At 34.6% G+C, this 19,173-nt stretch overlaps 1 protein-coding gene across 1 annotated transcript in view; it reads left to right on the top strand.

The window, feature by feature from the left end:
* The window catches only part of LOC117571890 (transmembrane protein 170A), a 153,947-nt gene that overhangs the window by 87,852 nt on the left and 46,922 nt on the right, over positions 1–19,173 (top strand). The window lies entirely within an intron of this gene.

Here is a 19,173-nt window from a genome sequence, read left to right as displayed (position 1 = left end):
TGCGAAGCAGGTCAAGGTAGCATCGACATTTCGCACTTTACCACGATTGCGAGTACAATAATAGTATGCTTGATGATAATGCCAGCAGCATCGAAAAGTTTCAGCAATTCAAACCAATTCAACTGCAAGTCATAGTTAAAGCTTATCATTTGTGGGTTGTTTGTTGAATACTCCGAAATTTTCAAAGTCTTTTTTTCCAATTTACGCGAGTGAGAGAGAGATTGCAACAAACTCTGATCGAGTTTTCTATTGTCCGAGGTTGCGGTCTGTTTTTATTGGGCCAGTCAAGACCTGAGGCCTCCGAGACGCCCTAATGCCCACTGATGAAAGCAATATATAGACATGGGGTATTATTGAGAAATTACCGGACAGCTGTTGGACAGTAGCTTTCGGGTCAATAGCAGACTGATTCGCAAATCAAATGCACATTATAATTAACGCATTTCAGTCTCCCTATTTTTTGTGAGTGTGGCTGCCATTCGGAATGGAGCATTATTGTTATGTCGAGTTCAAAACGCCAAATGAGTGCATTCACTTAGTGAAATTCGATTAAACAATGTGATTGAATGATTGGTCTGTACTTGGGCAATCTCCAAGTCCCTCCTAGCCAAATGTTTAGCATGTCATAACATGTTATTGAGAGGTATACATAAATATTTATTAGAGTATCATCGCCTTAGACAGGTTTTGCGGCATTTTTATTTTGGCCAAAATAAAAGCTAGAAATTCCAGAAATAAAATATTGATTTTAATAATGTACAATCAATAATTCGCAGAGCTGTGAAAATGATGGCAACAAGTTTGTCTAAATTATCGATCTTAACTGCGAGTAAACCCCACAATATAATTCTATAAACAATTGGCACGCGAATTCTTTGAACATTTTCGGAACAAAAATAGCCAAAAAATATTAAGGTTGAATTTATCAAAAAGTGACCCGAGCTGCTTGGTGGATGGTACAGGTAACACATATACTATATATGGACCCTAGAATCAGAACAAGTTATTTGTCTCGTTACCGGTTTTGGGCATTTAACTAAATTAATGCTAGAAATTCCAGAATTAAAATAAAATACGTATTTAAATAAAAAATAATCTCATGTCGATATGAAATATAAACAAGTTTTGCTTAAATTATGTAAGCTTAAAACATATTCTCTAGTTATACATATAAATACTTATAATAATGGAAATGAGAGTTATCGATTAACGAGAACGATTGAAAATACTTTGAATTGATTGTAGTTAAAGATTTTACACAACTATTTGTAATTCGGATTCATCTTTTAAGATTTAATATAAATAAAATAAATAAAAAAAAAACTTATAAATACTTAAAAGATTCGTAGCGATAGTTATTGATTAACGATACTAAATACTAATAGTTTAAATTTAAACCATTTCACAACTTTGCACCTGTGATTCATATTCATTTATTAGCATTTAGCTAGAAGTATAACAATATCCATCATGGGTTATTGAACTAACCAAAACAAAGGCCTAGGTCATTTGATTTTATTGTTTTTTTTTTTTTTTGGCGCTATGACTTCTCGCTCGAGAATGCATGGAGGCCAAGAAGGGGCTTTACTCATGTGTCTTTCCACTGCATTGATTATGAGTAGTGGTTCAGCATTTATGATACGGATATTTCTAATGGGAGTGAATCAGCATTAGCTCTATACTTAGAGCTGACGTCAGGCTCCTTTCACTAGATCAAGGCATCAAGATAATATAAGATTGATTGAACTTTAAATGATATGGTAAACTGTTCCTATTCGAATCCTGTTTCAAAGCAAACAAAAGAATAATTAATAAAGCTTAGACAGTAGTTCAAAAGTCTTTAAAAATAATATATTTATTTATGAGTTAATACCCTGGCAGGTTGTTACCAATAGTATTTATATTATTCGACTGACCATAGAAAGACTGCGACTAATTTGCATAGAAAGAAGTAATACTCTACATTCCTTTTTGGGGGTATAACAAAAAACTTAATCTGCAGCTCAATTCACAAAACTACATTTACCTAATAGAGTATGAAAACGATTTAAATTTATTGAAGAGCTGCATAATGCGAATGCGTTGAACTATTTTTGGTGCTCGAATTTGTTTGGGAAATATTTAAAAAATGTGATAATTTATTTAAAATCTCCACACTGAAAAGCCGAAATGTGGGTGAGACAACAAAACTATAAAACTAAATAGCCAATAACATAATATAAAATCAAATTTGATCTTTACCGGCAGTTTTATGACAAACGGAACTAAAGTCTTTGGCATTGTCAGAACTATTTCGTTGCGAGTGGAATATTTTTGTATATATATAACTTGTCTTGTGTTTTTTACTTGTATTTCTTTCTGTATTTTGTTGTCGAATATGTTAGATAATTAAATTACATTTTTGGTTAAAATTAATTAGAATACGCGAGTTCATCATTGAAAAAGCAAATACCAAAAGCCACCACAACCAGCAGCCAGCAGCGGAAAAATTGAAAATGTCTGCGATTGATCGTGGTTGTGATTGTGCTCGTGGTCGTGGTGCCAAAATGCCCATTAAATCTATAAAAGTTGTAAATGGATTCTTAAAACATGCTCAGATCAAGTTCCAATGCTGCTTTATTAATCAGTGAAGCTGACAAATGTCTTTAAGCTACCGTATGCGCATGAGAGACAACCAAAAAAAAAAAAAAGAAAAAATAGAAAAAATTAAGAAACCAAGAACACACACATTAAGAATGACACTGAACGACAGAGCGATGCTTCGACTACAACATACTCCACATTGTTTAGCAAGAAGAAGCAATCAATTAAATGTAAAGCTATACGATATTGATGAATTGCCCACAGATATTCACATATTGTCTCTGAGTATTTAGTGTCAGATTCTTTAAATACTTAAATTTGAAATTATTAAACAGCCAGAAAATTTTCTTGATTCTCCTTGACTTAGCGGGAATTTGCAAATTAAAAAGAAAAGAAATTTAATTAAATTTGAAGTGTTTTTAAATATTCATTGATCGGTTTTTAAGTCTAAGCGGAATCATTGAATTTTTTAATAATTTTAGAATACTGTGAAATTTACTGACATTTAATTTCACTTTATATGTACATGCCCTATAATTGACTGGGTCCACTTCAAGGGTATGTCGGACCCAAAAGTTCTGTCATTTTCTATAAGAAGTTCTATTTAATTTCACACTTTAAAATATATATGGTATACTACAGAACAGCTTGTACTTTAGTGCAGTATTTATTATTGTGCAGTTTAGACTATAGTGCAGTATAAACTATTGTACAGGATATACTATAGTGACAGTATATATTTTAGTGCAGTATTTACTATTTTACAGTACAATATTTACTGTAGTTCAGTGTGCAGTATTTACTATTGTGCAGTATATACAAGTATTAAGTTTATACTATTATGTACATTATACATAAGTGCAGTATTTACTATTGTGCAGTATATACTAGTATTTAGTATATACTATTATGTAATATATACATGAGTGCAGTATTTAGTATTGTGCAGTAAATAATATTACACAGTATTTACTTAAGTGTAGTATTTAGTATTGTGTTGTATATACTATAGTGCAGTATATAATATAATGTTTTGCCCATAATCCAAGTAATTATTTGCCCAATGCTTAGTATACCCTGTAAACAAGAGCTAGCAATACAGGGTATGTTAACCCAATGAACCAAATCGAGCAACTTTGTTGTGATTGCACCCCGTGGTGTGATGGCTCCCCTCATAAAAGCGGATATGCATATGATTACCGATTGTGAGGCCCCAAAATCGTGATAATGACTGCGGCCATAGATTCTATAGGTTATGGGTCTCGTGCCACTAAGCTGACGTAATTGAGCGCTGTCGTCGCATCGTCAAAGGCTCACTAAAAGGCGTTTGCGATTAACATAAGTTTGGCATAATCAAGTCGTTCAAAATTTCTGAATCGCTGTGCGAGAACTAGAACTATTTAAAAATTTTCTTGGATATCGAGAAGAGTCAGATTGAACTGGTTTCTGTCGAACCACATTTCGATATCATTTTATCGCACTAAATCAAGGCGCAACAAATTCAGTTTAATAGCCAGCTGACCCACAGCCAAATTTTAATTGGACTGCAGAGAGTGCGAGCTACACAAACAAAAAAAAAAACAAAAAAATAAAAAAGAGAACTTGAATGGGGAGTTGTGTTGTACGAGATGATGCCAGTCATCTGGTTGCGTAGTTCCGACAAAGTCACAAAGCAAAATGTGTGTGTAATCACACACGTAGCTCTGTGGGCCATAATTATGTGGGTCTAAACCACATTTTGTAACAACATACGCTCGCAGCGCAGAGCAATTTCTTCTATTTTGTCGGATCGTCTTCTTCATCGTCGTCGTCGTCGACGTCGTCTTCAGTTTCATCAGCAGCGTCAACAAACGGCCTTGAAGGCGGCAGCAAGTGAGATCTTCACATTGCTGTGGATGCTACCCAAGACTTGACCACAGTCAAGGTCACAGTCAGAGAGGCTAAGAATGTCGCTGCAGGAAAATCCCCAAGAGTGCAACATTAAGTGGTTCAACTCTTTGGTTCTTAATGTGGAATGTGGCCGGGGCAAGTCTGTTTTTAGAATCTCTGTAAATTAATCTGTTGACCATCTTCAGCGTTTGAGTTAATTGTGAAAGTCGCAATTAATGAAAAATTTACGTGTCTTAACGATCGCAATTAAGTTTATATGACTGTTTTTGGTCTGTTGACTCCACACACAGAAAAATGTTCTCTTTCTCCGTTTTCGAAGTGACAAACAAACAAGTTTCGCGAATATTCGCGAATTGAAATCGAATATCGAAAATCGCTCATTGCTCATCGATTATGTTTGCATATTTATGACAAATTGTACCTTTGATATTATAATTTTATTATTATTTTTTGATAATTGATATTTATTAGATTTTTACGAATATATTTCTGGTATTTCCGATATGGTAAAATAATATTTTGTAATTAATTCAAAACAGCGTAGAACAATGGCAAATTCATATAGTCAACTCAATATTGCGATTGATTCGCTTCGTTTGATTAATGTCCAGACTCTGACTTAAAACTTGATGTGCAGCCCGAGTTGAGTTCTCTGGCAACACGTGTTGGCTCTCAGAAACTGATTCCAACCATAATAATAAAACACACTAATGCACACACAGTTGAGCATTTATAGCAAAAGTTAATATTTTATTTTCATATTTTGATCATAAAAATTTGCTTAATATGCAAAAATCATAATGGCCGCATATCAATCAATGGCTCGAAATAATCGTTAAACAACAATGGACAATTTTGCACAGTAGCTCTCAAGTTTTTAATCTCATCAGGCATGCGCATAAAATGTCCATTTGCTCAATGATTTCAATGAGATTATTGCGATTATAAAATATAGTAAAAGAGAAGAAAACATCAGCAAAAGGGAAGCCACAACAACAGCAGTTAAAACGAAGGCAGACCGCGGAATGCCCTTTGTTAAATGACGATCATAAGTTGAAATTGATCTTAATTCGTATTTATTTCTCTCATTCATGGCAAACATACTTTCAAAACTAATACACCCAATGCAGAAGCAGTGCAATGGAAACGAACGAATCGATAAAAATCAAATACAAATTATTGAAGCAGCCAAAGATTGAAGTTTACAGCATTTGGCCACAAGGCTGCAGAAGCAGCAGCAGAAGTAGAAGAAGAATAAAAATAATATTTGATAAACACAACAAATAATGTTAAGTTGTGAAAAATTGACAAGCAACTGGCAGTCAGCGAAGGAGGGGCAAAAGAGGGGGACAGACAGACAGAGACTGCAAATTCAGCTGTCACTTGTTGCATTTTTTCTGATTACTCTGACAAATAACAAATAACCGTTAATATGTTGCATTAACATAGGTCAGTCATGTCCAGTCGGTGTGAATGGTGAATCATTATTCAATCTGCCAAGACAAAGCCTTGGATCAAAATGCCACTCGAATGGGGCGTAAGTTGTCCGTGTCGAGCCATTTGACTTGGACCCAGCCCTCCTCCATAGCCATACAAAACATTTAACGATCTGAACAAAATTAATTATTAAGAATATTTTTCAATATTAAATTTGCCGTTTCAACTCGTAACGCTATAAACTTGATGAGTCTGTCAATAATTAAAAAACTATAAACTGAAATTAGCTAATAAATGAACAAGATATCTTGTTGCTGTCAAATTGAATTATATTGATATTCACATATTTTAAAATGATTAAACTATTTTTAATTAAAACGAAAACAAGCAAAATATTAGTTGAAAAAAATATATTTCAAAGAAACTTTTTATTTTAATTATTTTTTTATAATTTCAAACATGTTTTCAGACAGCATTTATCTTATTGACTTGCAATGAAAATATTGGCACTATAATATGTGATTTAAGTTTAATATTTAATATGAAATTTATTAAATAAAAAAATATTTTATTTGGTAGACTCATTTATATTTACTTTTATTTCCATTGCTGCACATTGAAACGAAAACAGTTTTTTTTGCATTTTTAGTTGCATTTATTCAAAAGTAGAAAAACACAGAGAATAAAATTGATGATTGCAGTCGAAAGCATAAATTAAATACAGTTGCTTTTGATTTTCCTTTTGGCCAACAGCCTTCGTGGTTTATTCTGTTTTTTGTTTGTGTTTATTTTAATTAAAATGCTGTGCGCACCACACGACGTATGCGCAATTTTTAATAGTTAAGCGATGCAGAGAGCAATTTATAAGATTTTTAATTGAGTTCGAGCTGCATTCGAAGCCTTTCAACTGGCACTTATAAATGCGCCGTCGGAGATAGACGAGTTTTGTATGCAATTTTCATGACAATTGCAAACAGTCAAAGCCTAAGTGTGAGAGAGAGACAAATATAGCGAAAAACTACAAGTTGAAGTCACATTCAGATTCAAATTAGGCGTAATTAATTACAGCTTGGGAGCAGGAATATTTAGTCAAAACAAGACATTGTCACTTAATGTGCGCTCATCAATAAACATTGTGCGGCAAAGGAGCTGATAGACAGAACTTTAAAAGACCCACACACACCTCCAAAAAGTTTAAATGTTGAATGTTCTATGCGGCCAAAAAGTAGAAAAAACCCGTTGCACAATGGCTGAAAAACACTTGGGCAGACAGCTGAATTAATGAGCGTGTCTACGAGAATAAAAGATGTTGCCTTCTCTGGCGACAAAAGCAATAAACAAAAGTAAAAGTTTACCCACCAACTAGTTTCCAAAGAAAAATAACTAAGAATAGTGCTAAAAGAGAAAATACGCTACAAGTTCTGAGAATTTGTTTTGATTGTAAAGCAATTAAATTCATAATGGGACTAGGCTGAAATATTTTTAATAGCTGCGAAAATGTATTTAAAAGGGAGTTTAAGAACTTATGTATTTTATATTAATGAATATTTTCCATTTAAATCTTTTCAATTTTTAACTTCATTCTAACAAATTATTTTTAATTTTTTATGGTTTTCAGCTTATCACAAATATGATAGATTTAATATATATTATTTTAAATCACTTTCTAACATAATCTTTTAGCTAATTGCTATTACTTTATTACAAATATTTTAAAGATTAAGATTTAGCCATTAAATGATGGCAGAAAAGATTATGCTAGAAAAAGATTAACAATATGTTATTCTGTTAATGAGGTGTGATGTAGGTGTTGCCATTAAAATGTGATACAAGGACATTTAAAATAGAATATTCTGTTAATATCATATTCTTAATAGTATCTTCTCTTTAATAGAATATCATATTCATAATCTTTTTTAACATAATCTTTTATGCCATTATTTAATGGCTGCACCTTCATCACACCCCATTCCGATAGCCATTAAACTACTGGGTATTCTTAATCGAAATGATTTTATTAAGGAGTTTGTTATGGTTTCATTCAGTTTCTGAAATGGTTTTTGTGTTGAAGTGTGCCGGCAATAAAACGAAATTAATGATTGCAAAACTGAACATTATCTCAGCCTGAGAACTGAGATTCTAAACAGACTGAGAATCAGATAACGACAAAGTTATTCTGAACTATATACGATATATGCATATTTATGTTTATAACTCGATCATTTTGGCGTTTTTTATGCGCTTTTTATTGTTGTTCAGCGATCATTGCTTTACGCGGGGGAACAAAATTGATTTGTATTCATTTCATATTAATTAACCGATTGAAGTTTGCTAATTTTTTATTTCTGTTGTTGTTTTGGGTTTTGAGCATAAATTAATTTATATTTATGAACGTGTATTTTTTGCATAGAGAACTTGCTTAAGGCTCAGCTTGATCGATATACGTTTGTCTTCCTCAATTCGTCGGCTTTTGTTTTTTGAATATGCAGCGAACATCTACCATAACCATATCAATATAACTTAAATACATATCGTATTGAAATGTTTAGGTGTTGTTCTTAAGAACATCAAATCGGAAAGAAGCTCAATAAGAAATTAACTTCGACGTCGGCGATTTGCATATTGATTTAATTTGCATTTAGAAGAGCACGTAATGAGATCAGCTGAACGGGGATGATTCCCTGTGATTGAGGCGGCATCACAAAAGAATTATATGCATGCTTAAAGCTATTCCCATTGTCATTAGATTCCACAATAATTAACAGTCAAAGACAACAGCAGCGAAAAAAAAACAGAAGGTGCGAAATATCAGCTGAACATGCTTCTTGGCCACTTTTATGTCTATTCTCAATGTCATTTGGCCATTGGTATTTGTCTTGGCTGTTGCTGTTGCGGTTGTTGCTGCTGCTGTGTTTACGCTTCGACAAATTGCTCATAATTCTACACCTGGGCTACTTTAAGTGCGTTCGTGTCCTCCGTTTTTCACACGCTAACACAATTTAATTCCGCCACATAATAAGCAATAATCGCCAAGTCTGTGTTTGCGAATGCGGAACTCTCCACTCGCAAAGCGCGAACAGCCCTTTCCTCACTCACTTGATTCACTCCGGAAAAGAGCGTGACAGTTTTATTAAAATTGTATTAGAGCATCCTCAAGTTTTTCTCACACACTCACACAGTGCAAACAGCTTTGTAAGCACATAAATGATATGAACTGAATGCCTTTAACCCAAACACATTTCGTGACTTTGAAACAATGACAACGCTTGGTTCAAGCATAATTGTAAAATTCAATAATTAAAGCACAGATTTATTTTTGCTTTAAAAGCACATTAACTCTTTTAGTGGCCACTAAGTTCTTCGAAACTGTAAAATCTAAAAATAGCATTAATAGACCGTGAATGTTTGGCATCTAGCTAGAGTGTTTGGTACTTAAATTACAATTTAAATCATTAAAGCATATTATTAATATCCATTAAAAAGAGATAAACAGACTTGGAGACTTGCAATAAATACTATAAAAGAGCCTAAGAGTTGACTGAGCTAAAGTACCAGCGACTTTAAAAGATCTTAAAAGCAAAAAGTATACATTAAAGCTCAATAAAGAGCTCAAATTACGTTTTAAATCTTTAAAGCATATTAAGAGACGACCATTAGAATAACATAATGCTTGCAGAATTGCAATAAATTATTAAAATTTTCCCAAAAAGAGGCTTGAACTTAAGCAACTTTAAAGCTCTATGAAGTAAAGAACTATAATTTTTGAAGCCTACATAAATAACTTAAAATTCAATCTAAATAAATAATGAACTTTATTAAGATGAATAAAAAAACAAGTGAGAAAGCTACAGTCGAGTGTACTCGACTGTGAGATACCCGCTACCCATTTTAAATAAAAGCAATATATTTTGCGGTATTATTCTCAAAATATACCAAATATACTGCAAAAATACTAAAAATATACCAAATGGTATATGTGGTATATCGATATAGTACCGCATTCAAAATATACCATAGATGGCACAATATAAGAGATTGTCAGCCAAAGCAACTCAGACCCCCAGTAAGTAGGCGTTTTTGCCCATACAAAAGTATTTCTTTAATAGCTTCCACATTTTCTGATCGCAACCAAATTTTCAGGGATCATAACTACTATAGTTATTACTGTATATACCAAAATTCGTAACTCTAGCTTTAAAATTACGCTTGTTATTCGATTTTTTTGATTTGCAGGGGCGGAAGTGGGCGTGGCAAAAATTTGAAACAAACTTGATCTGCGTGCAAACATAACAAATGCTGTCGAAAAAAAATTATAGCTCTATCTCTTATAGTCTCTGAGATCTAGGTGTTCATACGGACAGGCGGACAGACGGACGGACGGACAGACGGACAGACGGACATGGCTATATCGTCTCGGCTGTTGACGCTGATCAAGAATATATATACTTTATAGGGTCGGAGATGCCTCCTTCTACCTGTTACATACATTTCCTGCCGGCACAAAGTTATAATACCCTTCTACCCTATGGGTAGCGGGTATAAATATGTATATTCTTATTAACTTAAAGAAGTTTTAGCTAAGATATATTTATAACAACTTTGAAAGCTCTTAGAAGGAAATATACAATTTGAATAGTGGAATCCTATTAATAATGGTCATTAAAAACATAAATACATACAATCTTGCTATAAATTATAAAAAATGTCTAATGTTCTTAGTTATTTAAAAGGATTTGAGCGAAGATTCTAGAAACTTTGAAAGCTCTTAGAAATATAAATATAGCTCAGTTCTTAATTATTTAAAAAGATTTGAGCTAAGATTCTACCAACTTTGAAAGCTTTTAGAAGAAAATATAGTGTTTTAAAGCTCTGCCAAGAGCTTATTCTATAAGCTTGACTGGCTTGCTTCAATTCGAGTCGCATTCGGTAGCTGTATTCCATAAACGATGAACTATTAAATCCAAATTTAAAATCAAATTTGTTACACTTGCCAGCGCAAGGACATTGACACTTTGCCAAGCAGCAGCGTAACGAACGAAAAAAACCTCCAAGCAGAGTGCCAAGTGCCAAGTGCGAAGTGTCAGTGGCAGTGGCAATGGTAGAAAAGGTAGCAGAGGCGGTGGCGATGGCGGTGGCAGTGACTTTGATTGATGAAATGAGCAAACAATAACAAAACGCGAGGAAAATAAAACTGAAACTGAAAGTGAATTAAAGCGCATGAACAACACAAATAATAAATAGCTTATGACATCAACCGCAGGCAATGAAGCTCATCAAATGTGTGTGTGTGTAGTGTTGTCGACCCGAGACGTAGAGAGGAGGGAAATCCATCTTGTGGTTGTTGTGATTGTTGTGGGCGTGTAACAGCCAATGGCTTTTTGATATTGGCCCAAAGCCAATCACGTAATCGAGGCGAGTAATACGACTCTGAGTGCGATTGCGATTGAAATTCAGGCAGTGACAATTTAAGCTCTTCAAAGTTGAGAGTGACCAGAGTTTGTCGCATAGTTCGAGGCGATTTCCATAGGAAGAAGTTTGGATTATTAATCAAAAAACTTTTGGATTGTCCGATCAGCTTTTAATCGGCTCTAAAACCTTTCACGCTCCAAGCAACGAAGGTCTCCTCGGATCGGCGATCATTGATCGAAGCTAAGTGATTGCCCTATAGGCCCAGACCTGTCTGTCACTTAGGAAATTTATCGATTAACTGTTGTTTTAAACATGCCATTAGGTAGATCCCATAATTTGTTTGCCGCAGCTGTCAAAGCAATCGAATCGCTTATTAAACCATTTGTAGGCAGCATTTAAATGCATTTGCTTTGCCAGTTCGAATGGGACTGCGATTGCGATTGGGACTCGTAATGAGATTATTTGAAATCAAGAACGCCGACAAATATCAAGAGTCAAATTTGCAAATTCACGTTAGGCACTCAATTGTTTTATAAGCATATAAATTTCTGATTTGCTTATACTTTTAATTGGTCAGCCATGTGTGGGGAAACGTTGACGACAGCTGGTGCTTCCCGTTGCCAGCAACTGTACTTCGATCGAGCAGCATACTGGAATTAAGAAGGCGTTGCCAAAGATGACTGTTCCAGTAGTCGTATGCCTAATTAGGTTTATACTTAATGGGTTAACATGTGTGTCAGCAATAATCGATACAAGTTAATAAAAAGAAGCTGAATAAAAGTTGCATTTTTTATATAGAACTTTTAATATAAAACTAAGAACTCTCTGAGAATAGAAAACTACTGCAGCCATACCTAATTTCTATTTAAATTCAAAACATAAAGTCAAAAGTCACGAAGACTAAGAACAAACGATTTTAAGATCACTAAACTGTGACAACTCATGCGAAACTGATTCACCTATTTGTATTTCTTTGTGCGTGTGAATTTTATTTTACAATTATATTTTAAATGCACATGCAGATGACATTAGCATAAAACTGCGAGTGCCAATGAAATTCACTAAAAATTGTTTAGAAGAAAGAAGTTTTACTCGTAAACTATAAATTGAATTTACTTAGAGGATACACAGCTGACATCTCAAAAATGTTGTTTCAAAAAACTATTCATAGTATTTAAATTTTCATTAGTAAAAAAAAAGCCACCTAATTTCTAATTAAATGACGCCTTGAATTTAAGAGTCACACAAGACGAAATTAGTAGAAAATGTGTCACCATTAAAATGTTTAATTGTTATCAAAAGTAGTTTAACGCCATCTTCACGAAAAGTGTCATCAGCGAATGTATTGTATTCAAATCTAATCGCTTAGAATCAGAGTCGAGTCAATGCGTTGTCAGTCTAGTGTAACGCCTTTAATGTCCACAATTGAATTATGTTCTACGGCGAATGCGTGACGCAACTTTACGGCCACAAGACGCAGAAGTCGTGGGCAGCAACCAAGCGGGCAAGTGGCAAGAGGTGAGTGGCAAGCGGCAATTGCCAAGTGGCAGTTCAGTGAAACGGAAACGCCAATGCATAGCGACATTGCGGCAAAAGGCTTCACGCTGTGAGCAATGTGTGTGGCTTTTGACCAACTTGGCCTGCCTGTTGGCCAGCATGTTGTAGCTGCTGCTGCCGATGCCGCCGCCTGTTTTTGTTTATTATGCGTAAATAATGAGCGACATTAAAAGCAACGCGTCGCCAGTTGAACATAAACTCAAGCATCGCTCATACGCCCCATTGGACTGACTGTTTCGAGTTGTCAGTCTGTCTGTGTATCTGTCCGCTTGACTGCCGCCCGCTTTGCTGGCTGGCGGTCAGCCACATACTCATAAAGTTGCTCACTTTACTCGGCGCAGCAGAACACATCGACGACGACGACGACGACGACGCCAAATTGGCATCTGCATAGAACGAACTTGGCTAAAATACTTAGAAGAAGAAGCCACTAATTAATATAACGCCGTCAAGGAGAAACGATATTTATTTACTTACTTAGCTGCCTGTTGAATTCTTCTGTCTGTTTTTCTGTTTTGTTTTTTTAAATGCCCTTGCAGTTGGGTGTTCTTAGTTTGTGAGGAAAAGTGTAACGCATTAAGAATCGGGTGTCATTTAAAAACTTGTTATTTTTATTATAATGGTTATGCACAATTTTATGGCGAACTTAAAATCAAAATATATAAATTTGCGTTTCAGTAATTGCCAAATAAAAAAGGTAAATAGTATTATTTATTATATTATTATATTCTATATTATCGTAAAAAATATGTATAGTATTTAAGTGAATCTATGTACAATCTAAATATTTTTTCCAAATTGTACTATATTTTATTCTAACAAATTTACAAGGTTAGTTAGTTGTTTGCATTGCATAAATTTGATTTAGAAAATATATGTAAGTAATGCTACATAAATTCTTTATATACTCTACAATTGTTGTATATTATATATTTTATCAAATTTAAAAGAGCATTTAGACTTCGCTTACCTTTTGCTTTGCTTGTTTGCTTTTTTCTGTGACTAATTTGCATTGATGCGAGTCGAAAAACTAATAGATCAGTTTCATATCAATCACGCATTATGTTTTCTATGAACACTGAACTGGTTTCCAAAAACACATAAACAGACTTCACACACACATAAACAGCATCTACACACACACACGCTTGCAATCGTCAGAATCGCGCAGCTGAAACTTGTTTTTGTTTAAAGTGTCAAATAAACATTTTTGAAATATTCATTTGGCGCCACATTTGGCGCCAGCTGCGCCCCAAACAAATTTTCCAAAACAACTTTGCATGTGCCTCATGCCTCACGCCCCACGCCCCATGCTGCATGCAGCGTTTAACACTCTGCGTGCTGCAGTTGCAGTTGCAGTTCATAAATAACGCAAATTTGGCGCATTTCAAATTATCTTATTAGAGAATTTCAACAGTTTTGGCAACAAGACATTGGCCAATATATTTTACAGCATGCATGGCTTCAGCTACTGTCTCGAACTCTGAACTTTGCGTAATTCAATTGATAAAATATAAAAAACTGCTGCTGCTGCTGCTGAGAACAGCATTCAGAATCGCCAAATAAATAAAAAACTCAAAAAAAAAAACGTACATTCAACTATTAAAAGAATGCCCATAAAGTTGCTAAAGCTCACTGCGAAAAAAATTTGATATCGATAATAAGAATTTAATTGGTTGTGCCTTTTTTTATGAGGAGATTTCTGCATTCAACCATCAAAATTCCATGTGATTTGGAAACGAATCAAACAACCGCAAAATGATGTCTTAATACGTGAAGCCAAAGCCAGTTAGTGTTAACTGTAGTCAAAGTTCGAGCTTGCAATTGATGCAATTTAATTGCAGCTTAAATGCGATTTTATAGTAATCAGTCAACAATTAACATTTTAGATACTCAGATAAGATAAAAATCCAAAGCTGCACAATTGCTTGCTGTAGTGTTCCTAATAGGACTTAATTGCAATGCAGTTTGCTTAAAGCAATGTGTTTTTAATGCACTTTATGTGGGGTGATAATAAAGAGATAAAAATATCGATTCCGAACAATATTTAATTTTTTGATAAATTTAAGAGACGTGTCGAAATAAAGTTAAGAAATTCGTTTGAATTTTTAAATATACATAAATTTATATGTCAATTTATGAAGATTATGATTAAGATTAATTAATGAAAATATATTTTTAATGCTCTCTTAATTCAATTAATGTGAAATATTCACTAATATTTTGCAGTGCATTTATGTAATAATATTCATTAATTTGTTTATTTTTTAATTACTTGTAAAATTTCTAGTCATTTAAATTATACTTTTAACATAAATTTACTTCAGCGCTTGCTTTGCTCAAAATACCTAGACGAATGCTTGATATGTATGTGTAAAGCAAGCTATAATTCAGTTAATGAATTAGAGCTATATAATTTACTTCATATTTTATATTATTTTACAATGCAATATTTTAATAAATAACATTATGTTTAAAAAACGTTTCCATGACATTAATAATATCAATAAATTTGGCTAATTTACTAATGTTCAAAGTACTTAGTCATATGTTTAATTTATGTATCTAAGCCATAAGGCAAGCTACAATTAATAAAATTTTAAGAGCTATATTAAAATAATTAATATTTGGAATATTTTACAAGTATATTTAAAATCCCTTGGCATACATACTTTATTAATATACTTTAAATGCTTTGGAATACCGTTTCAACAAATCAATTTCAAGCTTTAATTTACTTTAGCTTTGCTCCAAGCATTTGTTCAATATGTCTAGTTAATTACTTTATATGTGCAGCTGCATCATTAAGCAAGCTGCAATTAAATTATATTTAAAATACTAAACCGTTGAATTAATATTTGAAACCTTTCGTAATATTTTGCAGTGCAATCATTTAATAGTAAAACTTTTAATTAAAATAATTTGAAGTTTAAATTTTAAATATTATTTTGCTTTTAAACAATGTCATTTTAGTTTACTTAAGTTAAGTTACTTAAGTCAACAATTAAGCAAGCTCCAATAAAATGCAGTTCACAAAGTTGCGCCAGCATAAAGCTTTAATGTGCTTTCGCAGCTTAGTCTGCATTCGCATGGAAATGAATTGCTTGAGATACGAATACGTATATGTATGGTATGTGAGTGCATTTGTGAGGGTCAATTTGTTGATAGCCATCGATCAGTTAGTTGCAACATGCACATTGGCGTGACAAAATAAGTAGATTTCAAGTTGCAAGTGGCAAGTCCCGTTTCACTCATGACTTGAGACAAAAGCGCGTGCATTTTCGCTGCTCTTTTATACATATGAGTGTAGTCACAATTTCAGATCCGATTCCGAGGCAATGCGTTGTGATCCGGTCAAGAAAGAGAGCTGGCTAGGTTGCTAGCTGGTCAAGCAACGTGTGTTGAAGTCGGTGTCGTGGCTTCGACTTGGCTGGCCCTCTGTTGATGATGTGACGTGTTGTCTGTCTCCATGTTGATGTGCAGCCGCTGGCTGAGTGGCGCTCAAGTTGCTGTGCATGTCACGTCTGACCTTGACGCCTCCTTCTGGCCAGCAACAACAACAACAGCAACATCAGCAATGAAAACAACAAATGAATAAACAAACAAAAGTGAAATGAAACACAAAAAATGTAGCAGAGCCAAAGATTATATCTGTGTGTAGCAGCAGCTGTGAGGCAAATGAAGCCATAAGCCATAAGCCAATGGCCATAATCATTGAGAGCAGGAATGCCATCTCGTGACGTCAACATTGAATGAACTCAAGTGCCAGCATATGTTAATATAATACTTCTCACATGTATTCACACTTGACCATTAAATCAAAGTCGAGGAAGCTAAAAAGCTAAACAATTTTTTTCTGACTCAATGTCTGGGCTGTGGCACTTTAATTAAACACCAAAAACAAACCAATAAAATCAACTAAATCAAATTGAAAAACACACCCCACAAAAAGTGATCATATTTATGATTCACTTTTATGGCATAATTAAGAGAACTGATGAGCTAATTGAAGACAACAAATGCAACAAATTCTCAACTGTCCTTCGACTGTCGTTTTTGTGTCTGCCAATTAGAAAGGTTTTGGCAGCTTTATGACCAAGCGAGGCAGATGCAATGGGTTCTATCATAAATCCATATGATTCAGTTATTTTGTAACAGTTGCTCAACTGCTTCCGATAAAAGGCAAAAGCTAAAAGCCAAAAGCCAAAACCTCTCTCAGAGGTCTCAGTTTTCGTTTGCTGAAAATTCGGCTGAAGAGTTTTGCAAAATGTCTGAAGGCGCGTTAAACAAAGCGCTTCCGTTCAGAATGGCTTAAACCGTCTGCGAAAAACTGGGCCAACCATATAAACCATGGACCAAACAGTCAGCACCCAAGCCGCTAGCTTGGGCTGGGGCTCAAGTTCATTTCAACGGCTGGTTGGGCAGCAATGATCGCAGACCTTTTCCACTATACCCCGAAAAACAACAAAAGCAACAGCAACAGCAAAAGCAACTGCAACAACGACAATGGCAACAACAACAACAGCAACAACAACAACAACTCGTCACATGCAGTCAAATTTATTTGTTCATCTTGATCTATGAAAGCATAAAATTTAATGGAGCATTATGAAAGAGTTTTTCGTTGTAGTAGAACAAAAGGCAAACAGCCCAGACGATCGACGATCTCTCTCGCCAGCTTAAAGTATTACAAGTGAAGTTTCCACTTTGACAGCCACTGACAGACATCTGCAGACCCCGCACTACAGTGCCAGCGGACAGTCAACGGACAGCTCGTCACGTCAATGGCTTTTTGGCTTAAACATCGTCGTCTCTCAAGTGCTCAAGTCTTTTGCACATTGCACGCATTTACCGCGCGTTAATTGCAGATGCAAAAATGGCAAATGGTCAGCGTGAGACACGCCCCCTCTTCACCTTCATTCCCCCCTCACTATCTGCCTCGGGGGCAGGGGCTGACATTAGACAATTAAAATGATATTCGGCTGCTTGATAATTACAGGCAGACGCGCATTGCAGCTGTGCAACTTTAATACAATGAATGCCCGTCTCCTCCCCCCGCTGCTGCTGCCCCTCACTCCCCTTTATTCAAGCATTTGTAGTGCGATCCGTTTGTGTGTGAAAAGTCATTAGAAAACTGAAACTGCTGAACCGCTGAACAAAGCAAATAACTGATTATACCCCGCAGCAGCCGTAGTCAAGCTAATGAGGTAGTTTCACATCAATTATGCCCATAGGGGGGCATAACTGTAGCTAGAACACACGAGCAGCAATGCCATGCTAATATTACGTATACGTAACGGAGTGCCAATGTCTTTTAAAACTGTGCACAATTTATTTATTTAACTCGAGTGAACAGCATTGACTTTTTCATTTTCTTAGAGTGAACAACAAAATTTGTTTATAATTTAAATAAATTACATTTTAAATTTAATTTATTTTTAATTCATTCTCTAATTCAATTGACTTAAAGGGTATCGCAGCATTTAATATTCGATACTCCTAGTGTCCAAAACAAAAAAACAGGTTAAATTTATTTAATTCTAAATCAAAGGGTATCACTGCATTTCACACCATATTTTATCTTAGTATCAAAAACAAAATTTGCGTTTAATTTGAATAGAAAACTGATTAAATTCCAAATAATAAATCATTCAACTAACGATTGCTAAGTTTTATTTGCTTTTCAAGGTAGTTCAATACTAAATACTTTATGTTTAAATTTAAAATAAACTATGTTGTGTATGAATATTCGAAGAAAAAAATGTATTTTAATAGTTTACATGGTTTGCTAGCATAAATTACTAAACAACCTTTTTTGTAGGGTATCACGAAGTTGTAAGCATGCAGTTGCAGTATGAAAAATCGAAAATTCCCGCCATAATAAATGCCCTAAATTCGCATTCGTTTGCCATTAGATGATGAGCTGTGTGAGCTCGATTCGAAGCGTCAGAGAGTCAGAGTCAGACCCAAATCCGCCCTGGCAACGCTTCTGTAGGCGGATGTGAATTTCGGGTTTTTACCAACAACAACTGAGAGCTGAGAGCAAACGACAACAGCGACAAAAACTTGTTGCTGCGGTTGGAACTTAAAACTAGAATTTATGACCGATTGTGGGGGGCTTTCGTTAGACGATGTAAATTGCCTGTGACTGAGACTGCGACAGAGACTCAGATTGCGATTGAAATTGAGACAGAAGTCTCGCGAACTGTGACGAAGATTGAAATTAGGATGAGCGAGCAACTAAGTATTAGATGCTTTTTAGCTAATTTTGTGCTAATTTGTGTGACTTTGGATCTC

The sequence above is a fragment of the Drosophila albomicans genome, chromosome 3, assembly GCF_009650485.2.
Source record: "Drosophila albomicans strain 15112-1751.03 chromosome 3, ASM965048v2, whole genome shotgun sequence".
NCBI classification, from domain to species: Eukaryota; Metazoa; Arthropoda; class Insecta; order Diptera; family Drosophilidae; genus Drosophila; species Drosophila albomicans.
Note: the sequence above shows the minus strand (reverse complement) of the source record. Positions and strands in the feature narration are given on the sequence as shown.